At 41.1% G+C, this 19,358-nt stretch overlaps 1 protein-coding gene across 3 annotated transcripts in view; it reads left to right on the forward strand.

The window, feature by feature from the left end:
* Positions 1 to 19,358, forward strand: part of keap1a (kelch-like ECH-associated protein 1a) — a 38,305-nt gene that overhangs the window by 489 nt on the left and 18,458 nt on the right. Inside the window, exon 1 of one of the 3 annotated variants that reach the window (XM_084044209.1) lies at positions 15,088 to 15,340. The exons of 1 other annotated variant lie outside the window; for it this stretch is intronic. The gene's annotated coding sequence lies outside the window, so the exon portion shown is untranslated. Of the gene's footprint in view, positions 1 to 15,087; positions 15,341 to 15,927; positions 16,090 to 19,358 lie in introns of those variants that run through there. One more of the 3 variants, XM_084044210.1, reaches the window with a different exon arrangement.

Below are 19,358 nucleotides of genomic sequence, written 5' to 3' on the forward strand. Positions count from 1 at the left end.
CTCTCTCTCTCTCTCTCTCTGTGTGTGTGTGTGAGAGAGACACACTCTTGTTTCACACAGGGAAGCCTCTTTGAACCCCAGCAGTAGTACTATGTATGTTGGTTCCTGTTTCAATCATGTTTGTTTTGACGCACAGATGATGGATGGTGGCAGGCCTGTATTGTGGTGTATTGAGTAACACATGTAGCCTTGGGCCTGGGAAATAACACTGTACACATTAGCATAATAGGCCTATCCACCAAATTCTGAAACCCACCTCCATACACCATAGTGACCACCTCACATTCGTTTTGATATTAAACTGCAATACTTTCCAAACATTATGTGATGGAGAGTAGTTACTGGTTACATGTTTAACTTTTATGGTGAGTGTAAAATGTGCATATGAAACCCATTTATGTCATTTGGGTATTTTTGTATTTATTGTAACAAGCGTTATCCCACATATCACATGGAGTGGAATTGTTGTATTAAGTTCTTTTGAACTTGCCTCGTATTATGTGCAAGGTGATGGAATGCCAAGCCTGTCTTAGTGTCTTAACAGTGTAATTACACATTTTGTATAGAACCTTGATTATTTCACACATAGACCTAAATGAAATTATTTTGCGGTAGCTAAATCACAGAAGACCTTTAACCACTTATGTCCTATATATATACTTCATCATATGACAAAATGTAAAATAGCTGATCTACAAGCTCACAACACAAGCTTGTGGATCAGCTATTTTTTGCTGTTTAAAAATAAAGGACACCAGGGTTAATGTGGTTGAATCATAAATAAAACTAATATAGAAGTCATAGAATAAGCGATGCCCTTGGGCCAAGGCTTGGTATCAGCTGAGAGGGAAGCAGGCAAAGGTGTCCATGGAAATCCTCTGACTCATGCGAGATTCACCCAACCTGTCATCACTCACTTAAAACAGACCCTGAAGACAAAGCGATTGCGTGGAAGGGGATGTGGGGTGGGGTGGGGGGGGGGGGGGGGGGGGGGGCTGGGGCGGTGAAGACAGGCAGGCAGGGTGACGAAACACAATCACATTATGTCACATTGGGATTAAGAAGTCCACATGAGGGGTCTCGGCGTCCGCCTAGAGAACAAAAACCCTGTTCATGTTTATCATTTAAATGGGCACTGTGACTAATGTTTGACTAATGGTGGCCGCAGACACACACAAGTTAGCCCTACCGGTCGTCCTTCGGTCGGGGGTTAGTGGTGAATCAGCAGGGCCAGAGAGGGAATGAATGTTATAGTTGTCAACCTACGGGTCCCTGCAGACACTGCCCCTACAATGTCCCCCTTTCTGCCTCGTCAGAGGGGGCCCTTGTTCGTCGCCCACTTACCGCTCAGACCACGGCAGCTATGTCCAGTAAATGTGAAAAGAATTGTGACGGGGCTCGGACATTGTGTCACTTTCCGGTCATTAGCTGCTCCGATGCCTGTGCAGGCTGTCATAGCTAGAATAGTTGATCTGTGATGGGTGGTCGTCATCACATTCACCCTGTCAATGAAAATGTTGTGTCACACAAGCACATGCACACACACCATACATAATTTTACACACTCTTCCAAACACATAATCAAGCACAAGCTTGCACATTCATTCTTTTGTCACTCTTAACGCGTGCATATTCTTACCCAAGCTCACACATAACGTAGTTTTTACACCATAGACTGAAAGATGCACAGTGAGTGATGATGAGGGTGGGAAAATAAGTGAGTGCGATGACGAGAAAATAAGAGAGAGAAAATGGCAAGAGACAGCGAGGTCGGGCGCACTGCTAAATCCTGAGTGTTAATTTATCCCTGAAAGCATAAAGATTGTTCATTTTTACACCCAGAGTTCCAATTGACCCTCAGGATTTTCCAGTGTGGTCGGAGCAGATGCTGTAGTAGAGGGATGAAAAAGATGTTTCCACCCTGTAATAATGTCAGTCATGGGGGAACAATAGGCTTAAATCTCTTTAGTTACAACCACAATGTGGGAATGCATGCTGGGTGTAAACCAATGGCATATGTCTGACACCAGTGGATGTATGTGTCTCGGTGGTGAGTGGAACCCATGGCGGTAACTTGACTTTCAGCACTCCACCACAGCCTGGGCTCAAACCGCAATCCAGTCCGCCACCTGAGAAGGATCTGGTTCACGTGGCAGAGTAGGAATATTTCAACTAGGGAATGAGTTTACGCCAAGGGGGGGGGGGGGGGGGGGGGTTATTATACGATGCAATATAATCACATTACATCAGCTTTGTGAGACTTCAGTCCATGCAGTAGCCAGAACCTAAAATCTACATCTTCTACTAACATTCCCTGGGAACAATGTTATCTCTGCTTAAACCCACCTACAGTACTTCATATATAGTGTAGTCCCCACCCCCACCGGTCTATACTAGGCCTCCTACACCAAATCTGTTTGTCGAACATTTCCGATCTACAAGCTCACAGTGTGTCGCGACATGGCTTGTATCGGCTATTTTTGCAGAATGTTCCCTTTGCCTCATTCCACTGTTTACCTATGGGAAGGTTCGTAATTTCATAACTTTGTTATGCATAATAATAATAATAATTTTAAGTTTTTACGACGTGGCAGGGGCTGACATACTGTCCACTACACCTGAAACACACAGAGCATTCTATTCTTTAAGAGATATGGTTATTAAAATATTCAATTAAATGTATCCATGCCTTGAAAAAGCCTTCAGTGGTTCCTCTAAGAGAGATTTTTTTTTTTTGAGATTTCCACGATAATAATATTCTTCTTCTAGCCAAAAGTGTTTAATAAGCAATAATCACTACATTTTGATTCTTGAATTGTAAAGGGTTTGATGGTGTGCCAAATAGCTAGCAACGGTGAGCATCAGACGGTGTGTCAAATTCAAGTTACCAGAAACGTTGTAACTGCGGGCAAGAACAATACATATGTGTGAGGTGTGTGAATACAATTTTATGAATTACATTTTATGTATATGTAGAGTGTCTTGAGACAACTTGGAGAGAAACCCCAAATCTTACAAATTACTGGACCGATCAGCTGCACGCTGCCAGTAGGCCAAGGACATATAACTCACATGTTTTATACTTAATTTTTAACTTTTAAAACTTAAAATGTATAAGTTAAATCAACAGAGATCCGTTATTAGACTCTGTCTCGTTTTATTTGCCTAGCACTTTTCAAAACAACTGTTATAACATGCTCTATAATAAAGATAATCTGAACATAAACAGCGCAATAGTCCTCAATAGTAGTCCAGAAGTCCTTGATGCCATTTTCATGAGTACTTCCTAATTATAAGGGTGTGACTTTCAAGGGGCCTACTAAAACAACATTACTGCGTGTGTACATATTATTTCCTTCAATCAGTTTAGATTAATACACTGAGTTATGGTTATTGTGAGGAAAAGCTTTACCATGTTTTGACCCTGGGGGGTTGTGTTTTTCTAATAGAATTCCGTCCCCGTTCAAATTGCCCCCTGTGTATTTCCAATGTGGTTCTTAGAGGGGGCTCTGACTGGGGGGAGGCGCACATGAAGAGGCCGGAACCCTTAGCAGCGCTCCGAGGAGTTAACCAGGGGGCAATCAGAGAGAGTAGCATAGAGGGAGGGAGACAGGCATGGAGAACAATGAGCAAAGTAGCGCTATGTGCAGAGGAGGAAAAAAAAAACATAGGAGGGAGATGAAGCAGATTGACAGAGAGAAATGGGACATGTTAGGCAATGGGGGCTGCCTAGACAGAGGGTTAAGAGAGAGAGAGAGAGAGAGAGAGAGAGAGAGAGAGAGAGAGAGAGAGAGAGAGAGAGAGAGAGAGAATAGCAGATCTACAAGCTCATAGTGCGGCACACTTGCCGCGCTATGAGCTTGTAGATCTGCTATTCTGAGACATTTGGGCAGTGGTGGAAAAAGTATTAAAAATTTTTACTTAAGTAAATGTAGCAATACTGCAATGTAGAAATACTTACAGTAGTTACAAGTAAAAGTCTGGAATTCAAAATTTACTTGAGTAAAAGTACAAAAGCATTGGTGTCAAAATGTACTTAAAGTACCAAAAGTAGAAAATACCCAATATGCAGAATGTCCCATTTCACAAGTTTTCAAATGTATAAAATGTATTTAAAATCCTTTGAAAATAGCAGATCTACAAGCTCATGACACATTGTGAGCTTTTAGATCGTCTATTTTCAAATGGCCCGAAATGTATGTAGGGCTGAAGTGGTTAATGTATGTTTTGTAATAATGATCAAAATCTACAAAGTAACTAACGTTTTTAAATAATTGTAATGGAGTAAAAGTATAATATTTACCTCTGAGATGTAGTGGATTAGAAGTAAATGTACTGAAAATTGGAAATACTCCGGTAAAGTAAGAAATATTTCAAAATTGTACTTAGTTACTTTACACCACTGCATTTGGGGGACAAAATGGGAGGAACAGAGAGACAGGGAGGGGCGGGGAGAGGAGGGAGGCAGGCTGAGATGCAGAGAGAGAGAGAGAGAGAGGGAGAGTAATCAAGGAGAATCAGAACGTTTCCTCTGTAATACCCACAGGCCTCAGTCGAGCTCCGGCTCCTCTATCCACACTGATTGGAGGGAAGGGTTTGTTTGAAGAGGAGGTCAAGATCGTCAGTACCTTGTTAAGGAAAAGTTGTGTCCAGAGGAATGAAGAGAGCTGACTCCTTCCTGAGGAATTCATTGGGGGATTGTGTGTGTGTGTGTGTGTGTGTGTGTGTGTGTGTGTGTGTGTGTGTGTGTGTGTGTGTGTGTGTGTGTGTGTGTGTGTGTGTGTGTGTGTGTGTGTGTGTGTGTGTGTGTACACTTCTGTCTACATGTATGTATATATATATCCAAGTGCTCATTTGTGCAAGGCAGTGAGATGGAGCGTGTGTGTGTGTGTGTGTGTGTGTGTGTGTGTGTGTGTGTGTGTGTGTGTGTGTGTGTGTGTGTGTGCGTGCGTGCGTGCGTGCGTGCGTGCGTGCGTGCGTGCGTGCGTGCGTGCGTGCGTGCGTGCGTGCGTGCGTGCGTGCGTGCACGAGTGAAAGAGAGAGAGAGTGACAACGAAAGAAAGACTGAGTCAGAGAGAGATAGGGAGAAAGGAGAAATTGTATGTGTGTGTGTGTGTGTGTGTGTGCACACGCGTGCATGTGTGAGGAAGACAGAAAGAGGCAGAGGGGGAATGTGTATGGGTGTTTGTGTGTTGATAAAGTCACTAAAAAGGAGAAAACCAGGCAGCAGGAGGAATCAGATTGTGATTTAAGGCGGACGCTTCAACCCCCTCCTCACTCTGTCTTCAACATAGTTTCTGAAGCCAGGATAGCAGCACTGGCATTTGCCGCAATAATGCATGACAGATGTACATCAACCATGCTCTCTTCTTTTCCTCCTCCTGCGCCCTCTCTCACCCTCTCCCTCTTTTCTCTCTCTCTCCCCCTCGTCCTTCTCTCCCTCTTTCATTCACTCCCTTACTCTGTTTCTCTCTCTTGCCTCCACCCATCTGGACCCAATGTGTTGTTGGTGGTGGGCATCGTCCAGCCAAGGCATCAACCACTATAAAATTGGGTAAGAGAGGATTAAGGTCTCATCTGTGGAATCTTCCATTTTTGATGGTTGAATAACGACTCTATAGTCAGAAAACATTTATTTGATCTGGCGCAATGATGACGGGGGCCTGCTTTTATCTTTTATAACTCCCTGGCATATATTCACGCTGGCAAAGTAGTTTACCCATTATTAAGCATTTAAAAAACAATAATCGTAATGGTAAACTTGTCATATAAGTGTGATTGATAGTTGACATAAAAGCCAATTAATGGGATGATCATGCTCTTCAGTTTATCTGGTGGAACTTAAAGGTGTGTTCGTTGTAGCCGTAAAAGAAAAAAGAAATAAGCGAAATTGTGTTATTTTTTACAAATGCTGGTTCCGTTTCAGGCCAGGAGAGGGCAGTACTTTCACAGCACATGATCCACAAGTCCTCTCTTCACCACTGTGACTGTACCATCAAAAAGGTCAATAAAATGTTTGCAGTGTGTCTACAAAACACACGGCTTGCCTTGATCAGAATCCAGCAGAATTTTAACTACACTGTAGTATCATACAGGCAGCTATATCTTTTTTACAACGAAACATTAAAATGGGCTTTAGTTAGAGCACTTTGTTGTTGTAGTCGGTTACGCCTGGCTTGAGCTATTTTATGTGCTGATGTAAAGCTGAAAACCCAAGAAAAGGACTGAGAGTGAAAGATCAAAGTCATGGTTGTGTCTCATTTGTAATGGTGCCTATAGGAAGGACCAGTCAAACGTAGAGTCCTCTGATGTGCACCGATCTATTCTTGACATAAATGTAAACAAAGTAATGAGGTGCATATACAGTATATAAAAGGAATTTGTTGTCTGTTTGTTTGTTGTCCATAAGGGTATGATAGACTACAAATTAGTGTAACTGAAGGGGAGATGAGACAGGGAGAGCAATTGGGGAGCATAGGAAAGGAGAGGAGGAGAGCAGAGGACAGGAGAGCAGGAGAGTAGGAGAGGAAAGGAGAGGTTGAGAGGAACAGAGAAATAGAAAGAGGAGAAGCAATATAGTCTAGACTATAGATGAAAAGTGGGGTCCACGTGCACGTCCACGTGCATTCATCCTTGAAGTGTGTATTTTAAGATTCTGCCAGGTAACAGGCCGAAATAATGTGAAACCTGAAAATGGAAGAAATAGAAAAGACCACAACTTTTGAAGGACACAACCAGAGACAAATAAATAAATGAATCCCATACAACTTGGACCCAAGGAATTAATGAAAGTGGTTATTATTAAAATTCAAGCACATCTTGACTTTATTAGGCTACAGGACAAAACAGCACAAAAAAACTTTTTTCTAAATACTTTCTCTTACTTGCATTTTCTTAATCCTTAAAGTGTGTTTTTTTTAAAAGATTCTGCCATGTCCAATGTCCCACGGGTTCATTTTTAACCCTATGTTAACACATATCCTACCCAAACCCAAAAAAGGCTTACTTTGTGGGTCTAGAATCTCCAAGAGAGAACTTTCAACTATCAGGCTCCTCTCCTTTGGAACCATCTTCGAGGTTTGGTCCGGGTCGGGAGGCAGACACCCTCAGTTTAACAGCAGGCTAGACTTAAAACGTTCCTTCCATTTGGGGAACAACAGCACCATCATCATCCATAATCTCTAATGTCGTCATAGCCAGTGTAGTGCCACGTTTGATTACCTCATTAAAAAATGACATGACCTGTATGTTGTATGTAAAGCGACCTTATTGTAAGTCGCTTTGGATAAAAGCGTCTGCTAAATGACCGTAATGTAATGAAAAGCACTTTGTGAGTTCTCTCTGTGAGAAGTGTTATATACAAATACAATGTACATACTTACTTACTTCACCACACCACACGTTCATAAGAGTTGTTGAACATGTTTCACCAGGCAGGTCATGTCATTTGTTAACGAAGTAATCAAACCTGGCACTGCACTATGACGACGTTAGAGACTATGTATGATGATGGTGCTGTTGTTCCCCAAATGGAAGTAATGTTTTAAGCCTAGCCTGCTCTTAAACTAACGGTGTCTGCCTCCTGGACAGTGTCTGCCTCCAAGAGGAGCCTGATAGTTGAAAGTTCTCTCTAGGTCGAGATTCTAGGAGCCACAAAGTAAGCCTTCATAGCAAATAAACAGACACAAAGACACATGGTAATAGTACATAGATAGTGATACTGTGTGTTTTCCACAGTGACAACATGACACACACACACACACACACACACACACACACACACACACACACACACACACACATGCGGACACGCGCACACAACCTTATTTCAGCCTGGTACCAGGCAGAATCTTTAAATGCACATGCCAAGGAGTATGAGAAAATAGTCGGCAAGAAAACTATCAACAAGTATTTAGTAAAAAGACAAATATACCAGGTGGCGGAAACAAATCCACCCTATGCGCATGGACCCCACTTTCCATCCAGACTATTACCATAAGGCATGAGAATAACAAAACTATGTAGAAAAGGGTAGCATTTCTGGGTGGCCAGAATACAATATATAGACTCTGCCACATGAATGTACAGAATCTTGTATGAAGTCATGTTTTATTTGATGACCTTGCTGCCCTGCCGTGGCATTTGGCTGATGTGCCTGTCCAAAAACTGACAACACCAAAGAAGTGGCCTTGCCCCTAAAATGGTAAGATTCCAGGCCTGATATAAAATATAATGGATGAATAAATAAGTAACCAAAGATATACAGAATGTACATTCATGTAGTAAAAGGATTAATACATTAGCAACCAATAGTGCAAATAGCAGAGGACAGAGTAAGTGGCCCGATACTGTTGAGCTGCATCCAGCGTTGTGCTGTGTCATCGTGCTGTAGGGGTTTGCTTTACAACTTCCTCCTTGCAGTGAATAGACGTAGCACAATACCTGGGCACGAAGTGCAAACACACACTCTGTACACAGTGGTCCGTGCTCTGGGAATTGAATGATAAAGAGACACTATAAACAGTGCAATGAAAAGTGGGTTAACAAAACAGCAAATGTACACTGACAATAATCAATGCTTACCTCAGAGCATTGTGTGAATCTGAATAAATCCCATGACAGTCGTGCGTGTTCGTCCTAGTGTGTTTGGCTCTGGGAATTACCTCGCATTCTGTTGGGCTTTGCAATCAGCTATCTGTTCACATTGAGATTAGCTTTATATTACACTAAATGATTGATGTTTTTCTAGTAACTGATATCGGTGAGATTTTTTTGCTTGTCATCCCACTTTCGCTGACAAAGCTGAACTTGCAAAGTTGTTCAAATCACTGCAAGTCCTTGAAACACACACACACACACACACACACACACACACACACACACACACACACACACACACACACACACACACACACACACACACACACACACACACACACAGATGTCATCACTAACCATTACAAACACTAGTAGTGAAATTCTGTCCACCAAAGTGCCTTTGTTGATTCAGATTGCAAAGCCATTTTTATGGTCAGATTTCTGTAATCACCTTTGTTATTTTTCCTACCTTCATCACACACACCCCCACACACACACACACACATGCACACACACACACACACACACACACACACACACACACACACACACACACACACACACACACACACACAAATTCCATTCTTTCTCACACTTTCATAGCTGGTCACATGATAGATCATTCATCTCTTCTGAATCACATGATACTAAAGCCTAGTTTTATATCTCGCCTAAAACAACTTGAGTTGGCGAGCGACGTGGTGGTATGATAATGTATAAATTAGGCTAAAGATCCTGGTTCTCTAGAATTAGAAAGTCGAACTAAGATTAAAGCTACTCATATTCATTCTTGGCTATTCACTCAGTAGCCTTCTGGGAAGTTTCAATGCATAAGAATTTAGTGAACATGCCTTGGGTTCCTTAATTCCAGTATTATTATAAATATATAGGCTGTTCTACCCCGGATTTGAACCCAGGTCTGTTGTGAAAGTGCTGAATTTTAATAGAGCCCCATGCCTGCTTGTTCTGGGGAGAACTCTTATTTTGACCTTCAGGTCACAATTCGTGTCAAACTATTCAACACAAACAGGATTGTGTCAAAGGTCGTGTCCAACCTAGTCACAGGAGTCTCAATATATTGTAATAACATAGGCTACTCTCCCATACAGATTGTACAAACTAACGTTTATAGACCAATTATTTGTTTAGCAACGTTGAGAGTGGATGCACAGGTGATTGTTTCATGCAATCAATCCTCAACCTGTTGTCTCTTGTTTCCTTTTTCTTATTTTTTTCATAATAGAGGTTTAACCAACATATTTAACATGTGCATGGGCTTATGTTGCTGCTAATTCTGCTCACAAGGCTTCAACCCTATCTGGTATGCCAGGGCAGCTGATGCCCTACTGCCCTAGTGGGCTGCCAATGATGCAACCAAACCAATTGCTAATCATCCTACATTTGTTTCAATCTGTTTGGAGAACAGGTGGGCGCGGTTGGCCACTTTTGTGGAATAATAACACAATGTCTGCCAGCCAGGCCGTTAAAACAATCACAGGAAAGAATTTGAAATGGCCTATACTTCCCTAATATCCTGATGCAGCAAACTTGGTCCCCACCCACTGAAGACTGAAACAATTGCTAGGTATTAATTGCAACATTTCTGGATTGCAAACAAAGGTGCAGTTCCATACATGTCACATCGACTCGTCAAGTAGCCTAAATATTTAGAATAACTGAAACGGATGTTGGAACATAGACAAATAGGTCTATGAGCGACTGTACAGAAATAAAGTTATGTTATGAATGACAGACCATCTCAGACAATTGAAAGGAAACTGTTGCATGCTGCCAACTGCATGGTGATTCATCAGTTTAGAATAAGGAAACGGGCAGGTCTGGCAGAATACCAAAACACTCGCCCCAAAACACAGTCACCCCAGGGCAAATCCGGCGACCTCGCAACGGTCGCCACCTGGTATTCCTAAACCGAACCTAACCTCAGTAAATTATGCCTAAACCTAACCTTATTCCTAAACTTAACCTCAGTAAAACTATGCCTAAACCTAACCTTATTCCTAAACGTAACCTCAGTAAAGTATGCCTAAATCTAGCTCCAATAGAAACCTCTCATTTAGCGGAAAAGAAAATCTAACTGACGGGTTGAAACCAGCGTTTAAATCGCTTATTTAGTCAGCCTGTGCCTAAACGTAACCTCAGTAAAGTATGCCTAAACTAAACCTAATTATTTCTAAATGTAACCTCAGTAAAATGGTCACAAAACCTTATCTTATTCCTAAACTTAACCTCAGTGAAACTATGCCTAAACCTAACCGTATTCCTACACTTAACCTCAGTAAAACTATGCCTAACCCTAGACTTATTTTGAACCTTATCCTCAGTAAAACAAATACAAGAATACAAGAACCACTGGGGGCGAGCGGTCCGCGAAAAATAATGGGGGTGAGCGTGTTTTGGGGCGAGTCTTCCGGTTGCCGTCTGGCATCCCGCCCTCAACTATATATTTTCCCCATAATTCTCGAATGAAACTTAACCAGAAGCAGAACTGTCAAGGTCTCTTCTCTCTACGGTTGATTTATCATGGAGGGCGCATGTTGCAGTTCTCACAGACAGACACATCAAATAACTGGAGTGTGTTCCACACTGGCCTGTCTGGAGCTCCGTTCCGTGAGCAGAAATTGGACTTCCGGTTTTCGAGCTAGCAGAAATAAGGTTTCCGGCTGCCTTCAAAATAAGATCGTGAATTTTTTATGTTTTTTAAAAGACACAAATCTATTTTAAAAATACATTTATGATGTATGCATTTTAAATGGCTCATACTAAAACACTTCTAAGTGGCAAGTTTAAAAAAAAGACACAATTGTATTTAAAAAATACATTTATGATGTACAGTATGTCTTTTTAAATGGATTATACTAGATCACTTCTAAGTGCCAGGTTGTTCCAGTTTGAAATTGGCTATTGACCCACATTAAATGTGCACTTTAACTGGATATTGATTTGTGTGTGTTACATATATGTATTGTTTTTGTATTGTTTGTCCATTGTTGTAATAATGCTGACTCTAGGCCAGGTCACTCTTGGAAAATGATGATGATATAATATTGTTTATTGCAGAAGCAAATAAACAATGATAAAAGAGACCACAAAATATGCTACAAATAATAATAGTAGATAGTGCAGGTGAGATAAAAAAAAAAATAAGGATTTGGGGTTTATAAAGTTGATCTCACCTATTTAAAAACTAAAATACAATACAAATACAAATGTAATCAGACAAAAATAATTAAAAATGTATATTATTTAACAACATATATACAACATGGAAACACAGCATAAAAAAGGATAGAGGACAGAAATATTAGTAGATTTGTAGTGTGTGTGTGTGTGTGTGTGTGTGTGTGTGTGTGTGTGTGTGTGTGTGTGTGTGTGTGTGTGTGTGTGTGTGTGTGTCTTTGTGTCTTTTTCAGTGCATAGACTTCACAAATTGGGCACTGGACACGAGACAGCTATTTGCCAGGGCACGTGTGACATACGTACGCGTTCAGGGAGACCCCCTCTACAACTCCACACTCTGCTAAGCCAAACAGGTGTATTTGGAAAAGTGGCGGGCCGTCCAGTGAGGTCAGGGGTCAGAAAAGGGCTTTTTTACAATTTAGGCATTTAGGCATTTAGCAGACGCTCTTAATCCAGAGCGATTTACAGCGATTTACAGCAAGGTAATACATCAAATGCATAGAAATAGTAATCTAGGATCATATGTAAACCAAGAATCATCAGTCTAACAGCTTCCTATCCCCCCAAAAAATCTATAATATCTACATTGAAACTATTCAAACTATAGGATGCCAGGTCAACAATGGCCTGGCATCTGTCTACATAACATGGTATCTAATTACATTTTAGCCTTTGCATAAGCCTGCAAGCCTGCAATGCGTTGCTGTCTTCTATTTTTGCACATTTGGCACTGCTGCTACAGATTATCATACTGTACATGTTTTAAGAGGTTTATCATACCATTCCATCTGTACTTTAATTTTATTTCTGTTATCTATAATTTTAAAAATACATTGGTTGTGTTAGCACAGTCTCTGTAGAAACAGGTCCCAACATTTCACTGCTTGTACCTGTATTGAGTAAGTGACAAATAAATCCCTCTTGATTCTTGTTCAGATTAGTTCCAGAGTTCTCTTTGAAAATGTCACACATTTTGAAATGGCTCCACATCCATTACCTGATTGATATTAAGCTGGTACACATGTAATAGACATGCCACTAAAAGTATGCACTTAAAAAGTTTATTTTCATTCATTATTTATATTCTTTATAATTGTGAATGTTAAAAATTGTGGGGTTCTGCTATAGTCACTTACAAAACGTATACACTATTGTAAAGGGATAGTTCACCCAAAAAATGACTTATTTTCTATCAATTACACACCCCATAAAATCTTGAATTCATGTAGATTTTTTTGTTTTTGTTGCATTCCTAAACCAATAATTTGATAACCTGCGTAAAGATGCTAATGGTAGGTCATCATATTATTGGCTTAGGAATGCGACAAAAACTAAAAAGATCTCCATGAATTCAAGTCACCATGGGGTGTATAATCAATAGAAAAAAAGTCATTTTGGGGGTGAACTATCCCTTTAATGTTAAATGACAGTGTTGTTTACTGGAGTCAAATTGGGGTTGTGTTAAATATACTGCAGTTCTCGCATTAGTTTATATAGTAATACCTATCACCGTCATTTGACTTTGACTCTGAGTGAGCAAGACTGTTACTTGAGTCAGCGTTTAATAGCCTATACAGCCAGCAATTGTTTCTAATTATGACAAGCACAATAACACAAAATAATAGTGTAGAAGAGAGTTGCAGATTTTCATGGAACTTGGTAGAAATGATCTCTAGGCTGCCCTATAAAAATGGCTCAAGGTCACAATCATGGTCACAGTCAATGTTACATCAGTCATATCTCAGGAACGGAGAGAGACACAGAACGAGATGTTGGTGTGTGCCTTTATTAATGGTTTTGAAATTTTATACTGATGTCAAACTGGGAAACTGAAGTAGAAGCAAGGCTTGTCCATAGCCATGTCTGTTTTGTGGGAGTATCCACACATATCTATCAATAACTGGTCAACGCAACAGTACTGTATACACAGAAGATGCTTTAAAACTTCCTGATGAGATTCTGTGGCACTTCCTGGGACTTGCATCCTCTTTTTTTACACCTCTCCCGCTTAGCGGAGAGTGTGGCGTTGTAGAGGGGGTCTCCCCGAACGCGTGTGTATGTCACAAGTGCTGGCATCGGCAGCCGTCTCCGGTCCAGTGTCCACTATTGTCTGAAAATGTCAGAAAAGGGCACTTTTCTGACCTCTGACCTCACTGGACGGTCCGCCACACTTTTTTTTACACCTCTCCCGCTTAGCGGAGAGTGTGGCGTTGTAGAGGGGGTCTCCCCGAACGCGTGTGTATGTCACAAGTGCTGGCATCGGCAGCCGTCTCCGGTCCAGTGTCCACTATTGTCTGAAAATGTCAGAAAAGGGCACTTTTCTGACCTCTGACCTCACTGGACGGCCCGCCACACTTTTTTTTACACCTCTCCCGCTTAGCGGAGAGTGTGGCAGTGTAGATGGGGTCACCCCGAACGCGTGTGTATGTCACAAGTGCTGGCATCGGCAGCCGTCTCCGGTCCAGTGTCCACTATTGTCTGAAAATGGCAGAAAAGGGCACTTTTCTGACCTCTGACCTCACTGGACGGTCCGCCACACTTTTTTTTACACCTCTCCCGCTTAGCGGAGAGTGTGGCGTTGTAGAGGGGGTCTCCCCGAACGCGTGTGTATGTCACAAGTGCTGGCATCGGCAGCCGTCTCCGGTCCAGTGTCCACTATTGTCTGAAAATGTCAGAAAAGGGCACTTTTCTGACCTCTGACCTCACTGGACGGCCCGCCACACTTTTTTTTACACCTCTCCCGCTTAGCGGAGAGTGTGGCAGTGTAGAGGGGGTCTCCCTGAACGCGTGTGTATGTCACAAGTGCTGGCATCGGCAGCCGTCTCCGGTCCAGTGTCCACTATTGTCTGAAAATGTCAGAAAAGGGCACTTTTCTGACCTCTGACCTCACTGGACGGCCCGCCACACTTTTTTTTACACCTCTCCCGCTTAGCGGAGAGTGTGGCAGTGTAGAGGGGGTCTCCCTGAACGCGTGTGTATGTCACAAGTGCTGGCATCGCCAGCCGTCTCCGGTCCAGTGTCCAATTTGTATAGGCTATGCAGTCCTTTGAACAGCATTTATCCATTTAGATAATATTTTAATGTTTTAAAAAATGCTTAAATGCTTAATTTATAGTTTTAATGTGCAAATGAACCGTTTTTCAATGATTTTCAATGGTTTCTTTTTACTCTAGAGGGTACTCTTATTCTGAAAAGATCGTCAACCGGAAGTCTTATTTCTGCTCCGTTATTTCTGCTCACGGAACACAGCTCCTGTCAGCTCAGGACGGTTCACTTTGCGTTGGAGGAATGTTGAGTTGAGCGCCTGTCTTGTTTGTCCCTCTGAAAGCTTATTTTCAGCACACACACAGCAGGATTACAGAGTTGCGGAGTCATGTATGTTTAAGTAGAATTTCTCCAGTAGCTGGTTGGTGTGTGAAAATCAACCGAGACACGCAAGAAAAGCGCGCAGGTTCGCTCGCACGGTCTGCATTGACCTGCTCTTCAGTCGGAATCAGTGTTGCCATGTCCCCTTATTTAAAGCGACTTTGGGCTTGTTTTCCTGGTAAGTTGCTTGTACATTTTGTAATGGTTTGGGCTTGTTTCTAAGTGTAGTCGCTTATTTGGGCTTGCTGTTTCCTAATGTTGTTTAAACCAGTGTTTCTCAAACATTTTCAAGTCAAGGACCCCCAATTCAATATGTATTTCTCCGCGTACCCCCATCTGAAAATATTTTGTGCCAAGGACCCCCCAGCCATACAATATTTTTGTGTTGTTAAATGTCTAAAAAATACTCCACATTTTTACAAATTTTCTTTAAGATTTTTTTTTTCTTTTTAAATATCAGATCTACAAGCTCACAACGCGTCGCATCGCGAGTCGCGACGCGTTGTGAGCTTGTAGATCGACTATTTTCAAATGTATTATGTTTAGAGGGCGAATGGCTCGATTTTCTTTTGGGCTTGTTTTCATAGACCTGGTCGCTTGTTACTCTCACAACATCTGGCAACGCTGGTCGGAATACTCTGAGATAGCGTCGGTGCAAAACGTGGAACGGATCTGTGATTAGTTTTCTCTGTGGACTGGACTGTGACAGACAGTATGTAACATAATGCCTGAGAGCGGACAAGATATCACTTTAGATTATGGCGATTGCGTCATCGGACAACCATGCGCAAAGTGTCAGTCCCAGATTGATTTCATAGGCGACATTCACTCACTCCTGCAATTCTGAATCGTCATAGATAGCACACGATACTGCACACCGCTTCCATTCAAGCTGTCTGACTGCATTTCTTTCAATGGTTCATTCAGGTGAGTCAATCGGCATTATAAACGCGATGGCATTATTGCGTAGAGTTTGAACGTGCTTGGTGAACGCGCGTACTTTTTTCTCTTCTTTTTTTTTCTTCCGGGGTCCGGGGACCCCCACTGGTCCTTTGGGAGGGGGGGGGGGCGGCTCCGGGGGTCCCCTGCAAAATTTGTTATTAGGCATTTGAGCGTCACAAATCAAGCATTTTAACCTCTTGTCTTTATCCATATGTTATACGTTGGCCATTTAAAAAAATAACAGATATACAAGCTCGCAGTTCGTCACTTCGTGCAGCGCTGCGAGCTTGTACATCTGCTATTTTTGAACATAATAAAGTATTGGAAATTTTGGAATAATTTGAATTATTTATTTTTTTACACAAATCTTCTCTTCTGGGGGTCCCTGGGACATTTTTTTGAATTATTATTATTACATATTTTTTTAAAGGAATTGAAACTTGAGTTGCACATTTCCCACCAGAGAATTCATTTGGCGTAGGGACTTTGGTCTGTCATGTGTTTATTTTGCACAGCGTCAATAGGCTATACCGTACAATCTTCGTTTTTTTGATAGGTTGGAGCTATCAAGGAGAGCTGCAAATCTTTTGTGTCTCGACGCCATAACAAGAAATAATATATCAATTTTCTTTAATTCAGTGAGGAAGGGTGGATTTAGAGTTTTAGACTATACTAGCCTATATCGCATTGGTTCAATTGTTTCTGATCTATCTGAGCCACTGTTTAATGGCAAACATGTTTTTAAGGTTAATAATCGTGAAGGAATATCCAGCCTGCAAATGTTATTTTGCAATTTGCTCTATCTTCTGTTACTTAATTAATGTTGTGCTTTTGTGCTTCCTGATTTCTTGTAATAGGCCTATTTTCAAAAAAGATTTTGAAAATAAGCTACAAACCCCCATAGTTGTAATTCCTATATTAGTCTGGGTGAGTTGTGGGCTGTTGGCTTATGAGATCTTAAATTACTTCTCGAGAAATAGAAAAAAAGAAAAGAAAAACACTTGTGTCTTCACTTCAGTGCACTTTGACCTTGATCAGCTGTGCAGCAGGTAGGTTAAAGCTCACTTGGCATAACAATTGTTGTGAGTGCAGTTATTGGTTAATTCAGAAGATACATAGTAATTACAACTCAGCAGTTACCACACAGATAATATCAGAGATATAATATCACCTTAACAAGATGATCTGAATTTTGGTCTCACTCACTCTTTAAGTGCTCAGTAAAACCTCTGTTTGAATTTATCATTTGTAAATCTGAGAGTGTACAAACGTAACCAAGGGTCTATTTACATGTGTAGCCTACACTCTAAGATTTAAATAAATGACTGACGATTTTATTGTGCAAACCTGAGCCTAGTATTCGGCCGGGGTTAATAGTGCCAGGTTGACAGGTCAGACTGTGTTCTTCAATCTCACACAGCAGAACGTTAGTAAATGGTTAACTTTCCCTTTAGGCCAGTGCTTCTCAAAGTGGGGTCCGGGGACCCCCAGGGGTCCTTGGGGGGGGTCCCCAGCAAAATGTGTTAATACAGCATCTGAGTATCACAATAATTTTAACCTCTTCACCCATATTTTATACGTTGGCCATTAAAAAACTGCGAATATACAAGCTCACAGCGCGTCACTTCGTGCTGCGCTGCAAGCTTGTACATCAGCTATTTTTGAACATTTCTTAAAAATCTTGAAAGTATTGGAAAACTTTGTATTCTTGTTTTTTTTACACAAATCCTCTATTCTGGGGGTCACTGGGACAAAATATTTTCAGATGGGGGTCCGGGGCCCAAATACACATCAATTTGGGGGTCCTTGACATGAAAAAGTTTGAGAACCACTGCTTTAGGCTGAATGGTGTATGGGTCATTCAGATCCGTGTGTAATAAGGAACTTCACACACACGTGCACGTGCATGTTGGTTCCCAGAACATCGTCATAGACCTTTATGATTCAAAACAAATGTGAACATGATGCCGACATGTGTGGGTTATTCTGAGTTATACGCTGATCGTTGCTGAATTACTGTGTGAACAAAAGCCAAAACTCATTTATATCATTACCAAAATTAGGATTTCAAAAATATTTTTTTAATTTAGCCTACCTCATTCCTGAAAATGAAAAAATCAAAACAAAATGCATGCAGGCGCCTGTAGACTGTAGGGAAGCAGGATGTTAAATTGCCAGATATAGCCATTCCGTTATATGCCCTTTATATTGTCTAAAATTGATATGCCAATTGTGTTCTTCGCAGGGGTTAATTGTCATTGTCTGGCTAAAGATTGACAGGCCTGGTCTCGGTTTATTTCAGATCTCAGTAAAAGTTCGATTTTTACACGTGCAGAGTTAAATTAACACCAGATTTCTTCTGTGCAGTACAGTATGTATGTACTGTATATAGAAAGGATATACACACTGTACGTTATATATACAGTATATTTATATATGTATATCTTTATATATTTCCTACATATATATAGTATATATGTGTACGCGTGTGTGTATATATATATGTGTGTGTGTGTGTGTGTGTGTGTGTGTGTGTGTGTGTGTGTGTGTGTGTGTGTGTGTGTGTGTGTGTGTATGTGTGAGAAATACATATGTAATTCATATCCATATAATAACCAGTGTCACAGAGTGTTGTAGTCTCTATCCCCGTGAAATGTTTAGGTGGTTATTTGCTGTTAACCCCCATAAAGCCTGGTCAGTGAGAGTAGCACGGGGCAAACACAATGGCTCTTTATGGAAAACTGAGTGGCTCTACTGTATTAGCAACTCTCTTTCCCTCCCCCCCTCTCTCATTCTCTCTTGTAGATTTGATCTAGATACATACACGTATGTGTGTGTGTGTGTGTGTGTGTGTGTGTGTGTGTGTGTGTGTGTGTGTGTGTGTGTGTGTGTGTGTGTATATATATATATATATATATATATATATATATATATATATATATATATATATATATATATATATATATATCTCCAAAATCTCCCTCTGTCAAGCAGCCACTCACTTATCTCTCTCAGTCTCATATCAGGTGCTTTTGCTGTCCTCTCTTTAATTCATCCCTCTCTTTTTCACTCAATCTTTCCCCCATCTCTTCTACCCTCCCGCTCTTAAACCTGATTTATACTTTGTTTTACAATAGTGTCACACACCAAAAATAACCAATCTACAAGATTGTAGATAATCTATTTTCGCCTGCTGCCCTCTCATTCTGTATTTTATTCTCTCTCTCTCTCTCTCTCTCTCTCTCTCTCTGGGT

This window comes from Gymnoscopelus microlampas, assembly GCF_963454915.1.
Source record: "Gymnoscopelus microlampas genome assembly, chromosome: 20".
Lineage (NCBI taxonomy): Eukaryota > Metazoa > Chordata > Actinopteri > Myctophiformes > Myctophidae > Gymnoscopelus > Gymnoscopelus microlampas.